This window comes from Canis lupus, chromosome 16 (genome assembly GCF_003254725.2).
Source record: "Canis lupus dingo isolate Sandy chromosome 16, ASM325472v2, whole genome shotgun sequence".
In the NCBI taxonomy this organism is placed as follows: Eukaryota; Metazoa; Chordata; class Mammalia; order Carnivora; family Canidae; genus Canis; species Canis lupus.
The window spans coordinates 18,595,023-18,609,576 of NC_064258.1; the positions used below are offsets into that span (position 1 = coordinate 18,595,023).

Sequence of the window (14,554 nt, forward strand, 5' to 3'; positions counted from 1 at the left end):
GGGAGATGTCCTATGTCCTGAGGGACCCCAAGAGGCATGACACCAAGCTGCCATGCTGTTAATCATACCACTCAGAGCACGGAGCTCATGCCCAGCTCTGGCGGGAGAGTCACTCTGAAGGCTCTAAATGCGTCACTGTGCCTCATGGGTCATTTATTTTAATGCAAAACAACAAATGACTCTTGGGGATGGCCCCTTAAATGTCAACTCTGGGATTTCGAGTAACTGAAAGTCGTTTGTCTCCACCACCCAAACTATCCTGGTAGTGTTGATCCGAGTCATATTGTTGCCTTTGCCCAAACCCAGTGAATTTGCATCGTTTCTCCTGATTAAGCCCGAGTCCAGGGGACATGCTCTGAGGCTGGCGTGGACCTTTCCGTCTTGGCTGGGGTTGGGTAAGCATTCACAGGCTATAATCTTGATCTGGGGTTTTAAAAATCTGAATGGTTGTGTATTAAATGAAAAGTATCTGACAGATAATCCCTAGCCTTGGATAAAACTGTGTTTAAAGAGTGCTGTTTTAGGCAGAAATTAGTTTTCAGAACATTAAAAGATTTCAGTGCTAGTATTTACAAATCCTTTCATATGCATGAAAAATTAGCAACTAAATCTGGCCATTAAAGCATAATCTTTATTTGACCAAAGCATCATATAAAAATGGAATAAACTGTAATTTATCTTAGCTGACAGCTAATTACCTGAAAGTCTGATTAAAGGGAAAACCAAGTTTACTTAATTAGTGTTTTGTTGTTTAGTCTGTAGACACATAAATATGCCCATCTCTTCTTCATGAGCATTGCTAGAAATAAATTACCATTTTTATTTTGTCCCATTCAAATGTTGCCAAACTGAGAGCAACATTCGAAGAATGGGTATTTCCGAACAATGGTAACAGGTGTTCGTGGACTATGAGCCCGAGAGGAGGGAGCCCGATAACACAAGGATGGGGTGTGTTCATGACTAAGTGGATTCTTTTTCCCTGGGGGCATCTTTCTGTCATCGGGAGATGAGCCAACTTGCTCAGTGAGCCGCCCCGCCAATCATCCTGGCGCCCTCATGGAGACCCAGGCATCCTCACTAAGCCCCCTGGGGCAGATGGGCTGGGGGGGGGACCCTGAGCCCCTTTGGGAAGCCTCTCGGTGGCTCGCTGTTGCTTGGGCCCGGTTTCGGTGGTGGTGCCTTTTTAGGGTTTGGAGACCTGGCCGTGAACGCGGTGGAAGGCAGGGGAGGGTCTAGCACACCCCATCCCTCCGTCCTCACCCACACATGCTGATGCCTCCGCCTTCTCCTGGCAGGTGCCATTTACACGGGAGGCATCCACAACACAACTCAGGTAGCATAATGAAATCATCTCCCCTTGCGAGGTGCCGGAAGTAGAAAGAAGCCTATGTTAAGTGATCTGAAAGGTGTAGGATGCTCTTCTTGAGACAGGGAAGATTTCCTTCCTTAGAATGGCAGACCTGCCAATAGCCAAGCGATATGGACACATATAATTGGACTAAAATACTGTTTTTAAAAAGCATTGCAGGTTTCAATCAAAATCTATAAAGAAATGAAAGTCTTAATTAAATCTGAGACTCCACTTCCCAGGCCTGGGGTTTCAAATATAATTTTTCATTCTCACTGAACACCCTGCATGATTAAAGTAGAACGTAAGCCGTGAAATAGTCAATTATTTAAAGGAAGGTATCATTGGTACGAACCCAAAGCAAATTAAAAAAAAAAAAAGAGGGATCCCTGGGTGGCGCAGTGGTTTGGCGCCTGCCTTTGGCCCAGGGCACGGTCCTGGAGACCCGGGATCGAATCCCACGTCAGGCTCCCGGTGCATGGAGCCTGCTTCTCTCTCTGCCTCTCTCTCTGTGTGACTATCATAAATAAATAAAAATTAAAAAAAAAAAAAAGAAACACACATCATTTTAGACTCACAGGAGGCGGCAGATGAAAGAGACACACAGGGCAGGTTGATCTCCCGAAGACTCGGGTGCCAGATCGCCACGTTTTGTGGTCCTCACTCTTCTCTGCAGAGTTGTCTGGCGAAATCGGAAGTTCTCCAGAAGAACGACTCCTGGCAATATTCCTAAAAATTGCAGAGCTGGAGATGTTAAGGGACAACGTTCTTGATGAGTTAAAGCTTCTGGAGCAGCTTCTGGAAGCAAACCTTTGCCCCCTCCTCTGCTGCGCCTCTCCTCCAGCCCTTGGCATGCTTGTGTCCTCCACCCTGCTTCCTGTTTATTCCACCCCGTGGCCGGATGGCGCTATGGGTATACGAGTAATGGGGTGGTGATGAGTTAACTAATGGAGCCCGTTCTTTGGATGCCAGTGACCATACAGGCCACCTGCTCTCTGCCATATTTTTCCAGCGCTGTAGGAGAATGTCATTGTCCAGTAAGTGACAGTGAGGCAATGGTGTGAGGAGTGTCCTCCTCCGCTCAGGACAGAGAGTACACCTCATTAATACCATCTTCTAAGCTGGCGGAGGATGGGAACGCACAGTGTCCAGCAGACAGTGGACATGACTTGGGAAACATGCCCTGAGACCGAAGCCAACCAGGAGGAAGACAACGCTGGGGGGGGGGGGGGAGGTATCTTTGTTTGTTCCTCTCTGATGTCAGGTAGAGAGATGTTGGTCTCCAGTGCAGCCCACAAGTACTCAATTTACAGGCACGATTGCCTTAATATGGGCTTGGTATGCTAAGCTGTGAGTTGTCAGAGCCATAGTAAAATTGGAATTGTGTTTATGCGCTGTCTCCAGAAGATTGATGTGGAAGATACGGTTTTTAGAAAATAATAAACTTCTCATAATGTGCTCAGCATGTGTGACTTACAGCTGTATCCCTCAGAGTCAGCGCGCTCCTCTGAATGATGCCTTATATGGCGTTGACACTTCAAAGGCCCTCTGCAAAGCTTCCTCCCTCTCAGAGCACAAGAGCTGAAAACATGTGTATTGGTAAAGGTCAGAAGTAGAGTTCTGGCCATTTATTCTGTAAGCAGAATTAAAAACAAAAACAGTTTTAGGGCTTATTTATGGACCTTTTACATGGACAGCTCTTTGAGTCAGGAAGCTGGCAAGAGCTGCGTCCAGGTCCCCTTGGCAAGCGGGTCTTGATACTTAACTGTAAATACAAGGTGGTTCTGGGGTTGCTGGGTTGAGTGAGACACCACCTCTGCCCTGGGGAGGACAGGCGGATGCAGCAGGGGACTCAGGGAGATGAGCCCTATGACAGAAACAGCCATGGCCCCAGGCTCCAGACCACATGAGGTGACTTCCCCTAGGGAATATGAAGCAGGTGCCCCGTGGGGTGGGGTCACTGCTCTGCGGCTTGAAGGTCCAGGCCTGAGCAGTGCACCCTGCTAACCCTTCGGAGCTGAGGCCTGGAAGAAGGATGGACCCTGCTCGCCCTAGCCACACCTCCCTTCCTTCACCTCTACCACCATCTCATTCTCACTCCCAGGACTAGGGATGTCTGCTCCAGGCTCTGACCCCACACTTCAGGATGGAGAATTAAAGTTCTTAGCTACTAACATTATTAGTTATTTCACAGAGAAGTGGGGCTCATTGGCAACCTCCTTGGGTCTGAGGGGTCTGGCCTTTAGCTCAGAGCTGACCATCAGAGCCCTGCTGATGGCAGGATTGAAATCAGAAGGGGGGCCTGTCCCCACAGATGTTAAGTGGTAACCTCCAGGATCTGAACCCAGGTGTGACTGCAGCATCTGTGTTTGCTCACCCACTGGGTCTACATTCTTTGCGATGGCTGAGCCCCATGTGTCTCAAGAATGGAGGGGGCTGGGCGGTGTCTCACCTGGGCCCTGGTGGGTGCCCTGGTGTGGGGCGCTTCAGGCCGTGCCAGCTGGATGTGGGGTTAGGAGTGATGGCACCGGCCCACAGCCTGCTGATCCCACCTGCTCTCTGGGCGCCCCTGTCCACAGCTCTAGCCTCTGTTCCCACAGAACCGCCCCGACCCAAGTGGGGAAATCAGTCAGAGAGGAAGGCTGCCATCCGCCTCCATTTGTTCTTTAAAATTTGGATGTCTGTGGGCTGATTTAGGGGGTTAACAGGAAGAGAGACTTTTGCTTTTTGTTTTCATTTCAAGAACCAGAGGGCTGAACAGCATCCTTCTTGCCTCCATTAATTTCATCTTTAAATGTAAAATCTACCAACAACGTCAGGAATGTGGGTCTCCAGAGAGATGCTCAGACGTGTGCCCTGCAGCCCTGTCCCTGGGCCAGTGGCACCAGCATCACCACATGCTTCAAACCTGCAGCATCTCAGCCGCCCACCCCCACTCAGCTTACTGAGCCAAGATCCTCGGGTGATCTAGTTCCACGTAAAGGTAGAAGAGTAGTGTTAAACGCAACAGGCTGGGATCTGCCGCATAGTATATTCAGCAAAGCTTTTAGGACAGTTTCTTTTTTTTCCTTCCTCAGTTAAAAGTGCAGTTATTTCCTTGTAACAAGAGTTGGACTGCATGTACGCCGAATTTTTTGATTGATGTAGAAGGAAAGCTACACCTGCCTTCAAGTGGATGTGCCCAGTATATCAAGAGCCAGAATAATGACCCTGTGGGACACGGAAGGGCATCGGAGAGCATGAGCACACTGCATTTATCTCCGGCATCAAGGAGCCAACCCATTATTCTAATCTGATCAGGGAACCGAGTGATTGGGGTGGGGTGGGGGGCACCTTTTACATTTTTTTCTGTGTGTTTCTTCTGACAAATGGACAGGCCTTTTGATCGGGCCCAGGTCTGATTACAGGGTCTTTAATGTAGAAGACAAAACACACCAGCCATCTAACCTGTTCAAATTGAACTCCAGCCAAAGGAAAGATGATTCTGTGCCGCACACGCACAATAGGCCTCCCGCACAGAACAGACGACTCTGACACTAACGCTGATTTAGGGGCAGGAAGCCTGCAGTTAAAATTAAGCTGGAGGACTGCGAGCTTTATATGAAAATGACAGGCAAATCTCTCGCTCCCAGAACACAAGTAATATGCTATTGTTGCAAGGCCTCTGCAAAGAAAATCCCCTTTTTTAGAAAAGTTTCATTGTTGCGTTTCCTCGCTCATTCTGTTGCACCTTCGGTGTCCAAGGGGGATTTTCCAGTGAAGTCCGTGGGGGAGAGAGGGATTATTCCACTTGCCGCAGTGTATTTATTAAGCCCCAGCCATGTGTGGAGCGCTGTGGGAAGCACCGGGGATTCAAAGCAATAAGTAAGCCAGTCTGTGTCTCTGCACACCAGTCCTGGCTCCTTGCGATCAATAAAGTGGGATGAAATCAGCCGTGCCACATTCACTCCTGTGCAGGTACCTTCCCAGGCATGCTCGTGGGCAGCCACCTGAACCCTCCTCCTGCACCTCCTTCCCTAGCCAGGTGCTGGGAACACTTGCGTGTCCAGCAGAGCGGCTTCCCGCTTCCGTTCCTGGTCATCTCCACCGTTCCCAGTCCAGGAATCGTATCAGCCAGCATTTCTTGGATGTGTCACATGACAGGCACTGCTAGGTGTTTGGGGTACGTTTTGCCATTTATTGCCAAGCCCTGTGAGCTGGGCGTTGTCCTCACCCCCAGATCCCTGGTCCAGCCGCCCCTGGTTTGGCCCCGCTGCCGCAACAGCTCCAGAGCTTTCCTGCCTGCTTCCCTGACCCCTTCCAGCCGCCCTCTGCATATTCCTAGCTAGGATTTCACTAAAGTCACTTCTCCCAAAGGCAGTTGGCACTCTGACCTCTTTCGCCATCCATTTGTTTTTGCTCGCTTTTGAGCTTGCTATAAATGCAATTGTGAAATACCTATTCTTTGTGTCAAATTTACTTGGCTCAAAATCACAACTGAGAGACTCCTTTCCCAGGTACCAGGAGTCCACTCACATTTCTGCGAAGCGTGTCAGCGTATGAACGCAGCACTGTTTGTTCCTCCTTCTGTCGCAGACATCCTGTTGGCGGACGTTCCTGTTGTTTCCAAACTTGTTTCTTCTGTACCATGCCATGAACGTCATTGCACAATATGTCGGTGCACAAACATATGCATTTCTATGGAGATTTGCAAGCTCTGGGTATGAAGTTGCCAGGGATTTTTCCTAAGTCCTCCTGCCAGTTTGCACTCCCAGCAGCAGGAACACATTTTGTCACGTCCTCTCCTGGTCAGTGCTTGCGGTGGTTCAGGTTGGGTTGTGGTTGTGGTTGTCTTTGACATTCTGGTGGGTGTGTAATGGGACTGTAATGTCATTTCAATTTCCGTTTCTCTCATGGCTAATATGCCCCAGCACCTTTTCAAATATCTGTAGTCTATTTTGGATACCGTCCTTCCTCAAGTACCTGTGCACATTTGTTGACCATTTTTGTTGCATTGGGCTGTCTAACACTCTCACCCCACCTGATGATTTGTAGAAATTCTTTATATGCTCACGTCATTAGTCGTGTGATTACAGATACCTTGCCTTCCCACACAGTGTTTCTCATGAGTGTCTTTTGAAGAACAGAATTTTAAAATTTTGATGAAGTCTGATTTGTTAAACTTTGCTTTTTGTGGGGTGTTTTCTTTCTGTTATTGTTTAATGAAACACTTGCCTTATTCAAGGTCATGAAACTATTTCCTATGATTATTGTCCAGGAGATTGATTATGTATGTTCAACACAGAGGTCTGTGAGGGACCCAGGGTGTGATGTGAGGTAGAAGTCATGGTTCCTGATATTTCCACGTGGGTGCTGAGTTAATCCAGCATCATGATGTGGCAACACCATCATTTCCCCCACAACAGGACCGTGACGCCCTTATTAAAGTTTAGGAGACACGAGGCTGTTTCTGAGCTTTCAGTTCCACTGGTTTATGTGTTTATTCTCAGGCTGAAGTTACACTGTTTAGATTCCTACACCTGTAAAATAAATCTTCGTAACTAATGGTTTAAGTGCTTCGGAAACCATCCTCAAGACTGTATTTACTACTCTTCACTCTTTACATTCTCATAAAAATTTTAGAATGAACGTGTTGAACTTCACACGGTGTGCAGGCATGTGCATACACGTGGTTGGGACTTAGGGTTGAGATTATGTTCTATCTATAGTAGATGAAACTGATGAGAATTGACACGTTTACGGTATAAAAACTTCTAATCCATGAATGTGATATACTTCTTCATTTATTTATATCTTTCATTTCTCTGAATAACACTTTATTTTTTTAATAACACTTTAAAGTTCTCTGTGTAGAGAACCTGCACATTTTTATGAAGTTGATTCCTAAGCACTTACGGGTTGTGATGTTAATATACTTGCTTCTATTCTTTTGGTTTTCTATCTTTTTCCATTTCATTTCTCTTTCTGTTCACCTTCTATTTGTTTATATTACTGAAATGGAAATACAATTGAGACTGATTTTGTATTGACTTTGCATTTTCTTTGTCTGAATTTAAAACGTAATATTTCATGTGGCTTGTGATTTTATTTTTCCTTATGGTAAGAGGAAATTTGGATTTGCCTCCTTATCCTTATGGTTTGTAACCACATAGTGACAAACTAAATGCTTAACTAGTTGATTTGATGGCTGATGATTTTTGTAAGGAACTTCTGTCTTTTCTGGTTACTTTAAAAATTAGAACTTATGAGGCCACTTCTTTCAATGGTCAGACCATGCCAGCTAAATCTAAGACATGAAATGTAACTGAATCCCAGAGACTTCATCATTTTGTAAATTATAGCTTTTAAAACAAAAAGATAGTCTTCTCTTGATAATGTATGCACATATTCCTGCAGATGTTTTTGCACCACATCACATCTTGCTGAGAGTCATTTTGGTTGAATTAATGTAAGACTCAAGGTGCATAAAATAAAAAATAATTAAAAATCAGAAAGAATATAAACAGTGGAAGTTGCTTAGCAAATTTTGTTGAAATTTTTTGCTACTACATTAGCACCTTGTATTTTGAGAGTTAAAAAAATAAAGTTTATTGAGCTAAAGTTTCACTCAGACGTATTATTTAATGGAAAAATCATTGTAAAAATGAAAGCATTCTAATGCTGCATTTTATCATCCTCACTGTATATTTTAAATGAACAATGAACAGTGAATGTCAGACCTTAATATGTAAAACAGGAGGTTAAAGCAAAAGAAAAAATTCATCTAAAATTAAAATTTAAAAGCCACATTAGCTCTCCTTGATCTTATACCAAACATGTACAGTGCCTCTTTCATTAATGCGTTATCTTTAGAAAGTAGTCCGGGTTTGTCGGAATTGAAGTAAGATTCATTTAATCAGCTATCGTAGTTCATCTGTTAAATTACAGCACTTTGCTCTCCATTTGTAAAATAATTTTCAAACTAATGAAGTAAGGTCAATTGCATGCAGTTTTATTCCAGCCAAATTGCTGTTAATTGCATCAAAGGCTTTGGTGAGGTCAATAAATGTTGCCTTTTATATCCTCTCTTGAAAATGGCAGAAAATAAACTTCTTTTCTCTGTAATGCATTCAGGCTTGGGGCAACTCATAGCAGGTGGACTATTAGATTTTCATTACCTGATTTGAAAGTGTTCTATTTCTGAGGAATGGTAGGAGGGATGGGAAGTCACCAGAGCAGCTTTAGAACATTCATTGCAAGTTGTCTTTGTTACTCTTCACTAATGGTGGTGTTGTCTCTCGGACAGACAGGTTTCTACTGAGCACCTCAATAATGGTTGTGGGCTTTGACTGTTTTGAAGTTAATGGTAATTGCTCTGGACTCTGACACCCCTTGTCCTTTAACTTTCTTCACCACAAACAGTAAGTGTTTGTAGGTCAGCTCATCTCTATTGATAGTGTGAGGTGTGCAGGTTGGCTGACTTGGTGGGTCCAACATCCTGGACCAGAGCAATGAAGGGCAAGGTACCCCATGGGCGATCAGGATCTTACAGTGGCCTCATGAATTCTGCAGATCCATTCTTAAGACTTGATCAAGTTTTCAATAACTTTTATCCTTTGATCCTTTGATGCGTGTATTTTTCTAACCATCTCAGTTTGTGAACTGTTAACACCCATGTGTGCGTGTGCGCATGTGCATATGCACTTGAATATTATTTCTCTTGAAGCTCTACCTACCGAGCTGTGCCCTCCTCTTCCTCCCTCAACTCTAGGACCTCTATTCCTCTATTCCTCCTTCTCACTCTTTAGAGCACTCACTGGCTCCAACTGACATTGGAGTCTGTCTCCACTGTCTCTGCTCACTGGCCCACCAGCTCCTACAGGGCTGGTTTTGTCTTTTGCTGTCCCTTTGTTCCACTGAGCTATTCCAAGCACCTGGAGCAACACCTGGCATAGTAAGCTTTCCAGATTATTTGTTGAGGGAATGAATGTGTTCATGAATAAATAAGTACATGAACCATTAATATATAGGTAAGAACAGAACTCTGTGGGATAAAGTACGGGAGGCACTTCCCCCAGACACAGGGGTTGTTAGAGGTGGGCTGGATAAACTCAAAGAAAGTTTACTGAGAATGGTGGTGCCAAATAATCGTTTTGTACTTGGAATCATAAACACAGTATGAATTATACCTTTTCCTGTGTGGAATTCATTACCAAGGACATTAATTACCTGCCTATTTACATCCCACATTCTTACAACCATGGAATATTTCTTGAGATCAGCAAAAAAAGTTTCACGTATAGACTCTATAATTAGGTTATTGATCGTAAAAATGGCAGGTAACATTTACTGAGCACCTATTTTTAGAGACTGTTTTATGAAAGGGTAAACCCAGAGATATTAGCCAGTAACTAGTAAGTTGGTAGAGCCTGGATATGACCCGAGGAAATCTAACTCCAGGGCCAGCATTCCCAACCCTGACAGGTGAAAACAGTAAAGCTCAGATAAGTAGGTACTAAAGCTCCTGTGGCAGCTAAATATGGAAGGCTTCTCAAGAACATAAATGCTGGCCTTAAACCTAGAATGTCCCAAACTGCAGGAAGGTGCAGAAAGTAGGAATGTCTTCCTTGGGCTTGTGGAGATGACATAACAGCTGCCTACAGAAGGGCTCTGTGCAGGGGAAACTGTTTTCTGAATGTGGCTTGGCTTCAAGATGTAAGACTTAGACATTGGACACTTCCTGGCTCATTGTATTGTGCCAATAATGATCCTCTCTTTCCTACTTCTTTGGGAATTGAAGCTGGCATGGATCTACTTGCAGGCTGCCATTCAGCAGTTGGAACAGTGGAGTACATTCACTTTACTTATCACTGAAATATTACTGGGGTGCCCTAGATCATGCTCTGCATAGGGAGCTTTCAGGGGGCTCTTGTCCATGGTGTTTGTGGGGAAGTGGGGCCACCTACAGACCCCCAATTCCAAGCCCCGTTCATCTCTCACATCTCTATACTTTGATCCAAAATCTTAAATGGCTTCCTTTAGTTTCTTCATTTTACAGTGCCAAATTCAGGCCCAGGTACATCCCTGTTTCTGAGTCCAGCTTGCTCCAAACCAGGACAAGATGATCTTTTAGAAACAGAGATTCGTAAGAACTGAGAACCAATCTAGGATGGACCTGAATAGAATAGGTCACACGATGTGTCGACACCTCCGAAAACACCTTGGTTTGGTGTTTTCCAGCTGGTCTTCACATGCCATGCCAGGTGGTGCAGCTCTATATTCAGAAGCTGAAAGCCCTGTAGACAATTCTTGCCCTGTTTATAAATAGCAAGACCTAATAGTGAGTTGTTTTCTTAGCAACCAGCATGTGTGATTTATGACCGTATTCCAGAAAAATTAAATCATATAACATAAACAAGTAGAGTTAGTATGAGGCTTGAAAATCACAGTAAGGAAGTAAGTAAGCAGTATAATTATCATCGGCTCCTGCCAGGAATCCAGCACTGACGGTCTGGGCTGGATCTGCCTTTGCCATGCATGGAAATTTTCCTGCGTGAGATAGAAGACTCCCCATGTATGAGATGCTGGATGCCGTGGGCAGTGGCATATTGAGACCCTTTGGTTGTGCCTCTTGTACAGAGTTATCTGATGGGATGCCAGGTGCCAGGGTGGGATCTAATACTTGTGTTTGATCATGATAACCAGCCAAGTAACAAGATGCTGCCATGCCATCTGCTTTAAGACACCAAATGAAGTGTATTTATTCTTCATGGTTTCTGGAATGGCTCTATCAGAAGGTGAGGGTGAGGTGCAAGTACCTTCCAGGGTTCTTCCTGCCTGTCTTTGTGAGGACATGTAAAGTCCTATAAAGGACCTATAAAGTCGTGTTGCATTGTTTGCATTATGACACGCATGTGGGATGGATATCAAATTCAACCAGGTAAAAATTCACCAAGGATAAATTAATCTTTCATGTAGATTTTAAAAAGAAAGCAATTTGAAAAACACCTGAGCAGAGAGACCTTGAGAGAGCCTGCTCACAAAACAAACAGGAAGATGTGGAATCTTAGCTGACCTCGTGCTTCAAATGGGTCAATCTTGAGACATAACTTCAGAAACTGCAATAAATAGGTGTTTTTACTTAATTACCTCAAATTAATTAATATTAGTTAATATTTGCATGGTTAGCTATTTTTAAATTTCTGCTGATTTATTCACCGTGATATGGCAGGTCCTTGGACATATACTCACCTGCATGAACTCATTTAATCCACACACATTTCTACAAACCAGGTGCTATTATTAACCTGATTAATAGATGAGTAAAAGAGGTGGCTCAGGCAACTTGCCCCATCATAGAGGGTGCCAGGCGTGGTGCTGGATTCTGAACCTACTCAGTTCTTCTCCAGGGCTCCTAACCTTTGCACCATGGTTTCCTGCCTTGATGCATGCTGCAGTGATTGTCTCACACCTGGAGGGCTGTGTTTGGTGGGGAGCCTTGGCAATCAGAAGCCACTGGTTCCTGGGAGATGAACGCTAGATCTGGGATGGGTGAGGAGCAGCTGAAGGGTGCAGAGAAGAGTCACAGGATGTGATGTGATAGTTTTTCAGAAGCATGTGAACTAACTCAGCGTTATCCTTGCTTGGTGTTTTGACCTCAGTAGCAGTCCCAGACAGACTGGCATCAATCTGAGAGCCATGGGCTGCACAGACCTCAAGACAGTGTCTGAGGCTTAGTTTAGGAAGAAGCCAGACAGCATCTCTCAGGAACCCTGAGGATGGGCTCCCTGCACTGGGACTTGAGCCAGGGGAACACAGGATCGATTTCCAAATTATTTGCTATTATTATTTGGCATTTGATGCAAAGAAGACATATGCCTCCCTACTCACCAAAGAACAGAGGTGCCTTGAGCCAGCTTCACTCTCCTCTGCACCAGGGGCTGTTCTGGTGAGATGACTGGTCAAAGGCGCCCCAGTTGGATACTCACAGCATTATCTACTGACCAGCAGCAAGAGCATCAGTTGGAACTCCTCTGTAGTGCAGACCGGAGACCCGGCCCCCAGCCCTGACCACCCATCAGCACTGCATGTTGGTGGGATATACGGGGTGGTTCCTGTGTACATGATCTTTGTGGTCCCTGATCCAAGGCCATGGTGATCCATCTCGGCTGCACATCAGCATCACCAGAGAAGCTTCCAGAAGATTGAGGGCTGAGTCCTCCCTGCTCCCATACTGTACTGGAGGGAGTCCGACACATCAAGGATTTCCTGAGCTCTGCAGGTGGTTCTGGTGTGCAGCCAAGGTTGAGAAGCTGGCCACAGGAGCTTCTTGAGAGCTGGCTGTGAACTGATGCTCTGGGCTGTTTAGCCTTTTGAATATATTTGAGATTAAGAAGAACTGTGTTTGTTACGAAACTACTCAGTATTAAATGGGAGCTATGGGTTTCTGGATTAGGAGGGTTTTTTGTGTGTGTGTGGTTTTGTTGTTGTTGTTGTTGTTGTTGTTGTTGTTTTATGGCAATTTCATTCCGGTGGATGCTGAATTCTCCAAGGGAGGGTGGGGTGTTGCTTTTCGTGTTTAGGGAAATTGCTGAAGGAAACAGTTGAATGACTGAACTGTTCACTTATAAGGAGGTAAAAAAACAAATGTTGGGGTTGGGGGAGCCTTCAAGTTGAGGACTTCGGGTAAGTGGTAGGTTTGCATGTCTTGAGGGAGAAGATGGGGGAGCAGTCCTTGCCCATGGCTCCCTACATTGATCATTTCTCATCTGGGCCTGTACCTGTGACCACGGAGTCTGTGTGACTGTGGGGTCTATCTGTTGGTTTGCTTATTTGTTTTTAAAATAACTGTCTGTTTTTTAAAACTGCATGTTAGCTAGATTTACTGAGTGCTTCCATTTTAACTGTTGAGCATATTTGTTTAGCTAACATGTTTTCCTACCATTGAGTTACTACAAATTATTATACCTTATTTAGTCTGTTTATTACACATTTTAAATTGTAGCTATCTTGTGCCTTCTTGTAACCATTTTTTTCCCTGCTTGATTTTAATATTTTTAAATGTTATTAATTCCGTGGATGTGTACTTGCTTTAAAAATATAACTCTTCTTTAACAAGCTGGCAAGCAGGGAGTTTGGGCAGACAGGGTGCTGCTGTATCTCCTGAGCCCTGTGCTTGGGAATTGAGCAGTCTGTGGACTCCCTGTGCACCTGGTCCTTCTTCGAAGTCACTTCCTCACCTTAAAGACTGATCAGGAAATAGCAATATAACTAATAAATACAAACAAATCAGACTAATCATAGGTGTAAACTTTGAGCAAAGTTTATTGTCTTCAGCCTTAAGAAAAATAAATGATCCAGAGCATAATTTGAAGTTCCCCATATTCACATGGATCATGCTTCCATCTCCACCTTCAGCCTCTGACTGTTGGTCTCTTAGGGACAGGTGCACATGCACAGAGACACACTCAGGATGCAGGACACACATACTTAACCTGAGAAACCGTGGTTCAGCCCAAGTCATTTGGATAGTGACCTGTGAGCCCAGTATCATCTTTCTAGTCCTTGAATTACCCAACTTATTTATGAGCATGAGATTCATGGTCTGTACTCTGTAAACCTGAGGACGCTCACCAGGCTGTGCCAACAAACTAAAGAAAAGCAGGATGGGAGTGGAGTGTCCTCCATGGAGCTGCTTCCCTCTTCCCTGAGCCTGGTCACAGTAGAAGGTCAGCTGTGTGTCCCCCACTCTGACAGGATGAAGGACGTCACAGGACAGGCTTCTCTCAATTATGTCTTCACCCCAGCGTGGTGTTCTCAATCAGAGGCCACTCGATGAGTCTACCTGTGTGAGAAAATAGAAACAGGAATGTTCTGTCTATGAATTACAGTGGCTTTGAACAACCAAATAATTAGTTGAACTGGACTAAATGAGTGGCCTGTCATTTGGCACAGAGTCAGGCTGAGAGAAAGCAACTGAACTTATGTTGTTTCAGGAAACAGGTTAATTCAGGGATTAGTTATGCCATAGATTCGTGTGAAACCACATGGAATTAAAGGGCATGCCCGGTATCAGAGCATGGCATGCTCTGCAATGCCATGGCATGCCGGGGGTTTGCCAAGCTACATGGCCAGGCTCCCCCCAAAAGGAAAAAAGGAACAAAACCAAAGTAAACTATAGTACCTGCACCAAAGAACAGAAGATGTCTCATGGATCTAGCAGAGCCT

At 44.8% G+C, this 14,554-nt stretch overlaps 1 protein-coding gene and 1 long non-coding RNA gene across 10 annotated transcripts in view; both read left to right on the forward strand.

The window, feature by feature from the left end:
• DPP6 (dipeptidyl peptidase like 6) overlaps positions 1-14,554 on the forward strand; it is an 829,290-nt gene that overhangs the window by 395,020 nt on the left and 419,716 nt on the right. The gene's annotated exons all lie outside the window — the stretch shown is intronic.
• Positions 1-14,554, forward strand: part of LOC112663272 (uncharacterized) — a 105,177-nt gene that overhangs the window by 34,704 nt on the left and 55,919 nt on the right. The gene's annotated exons all lie outside the window — the stretch shown is intronic.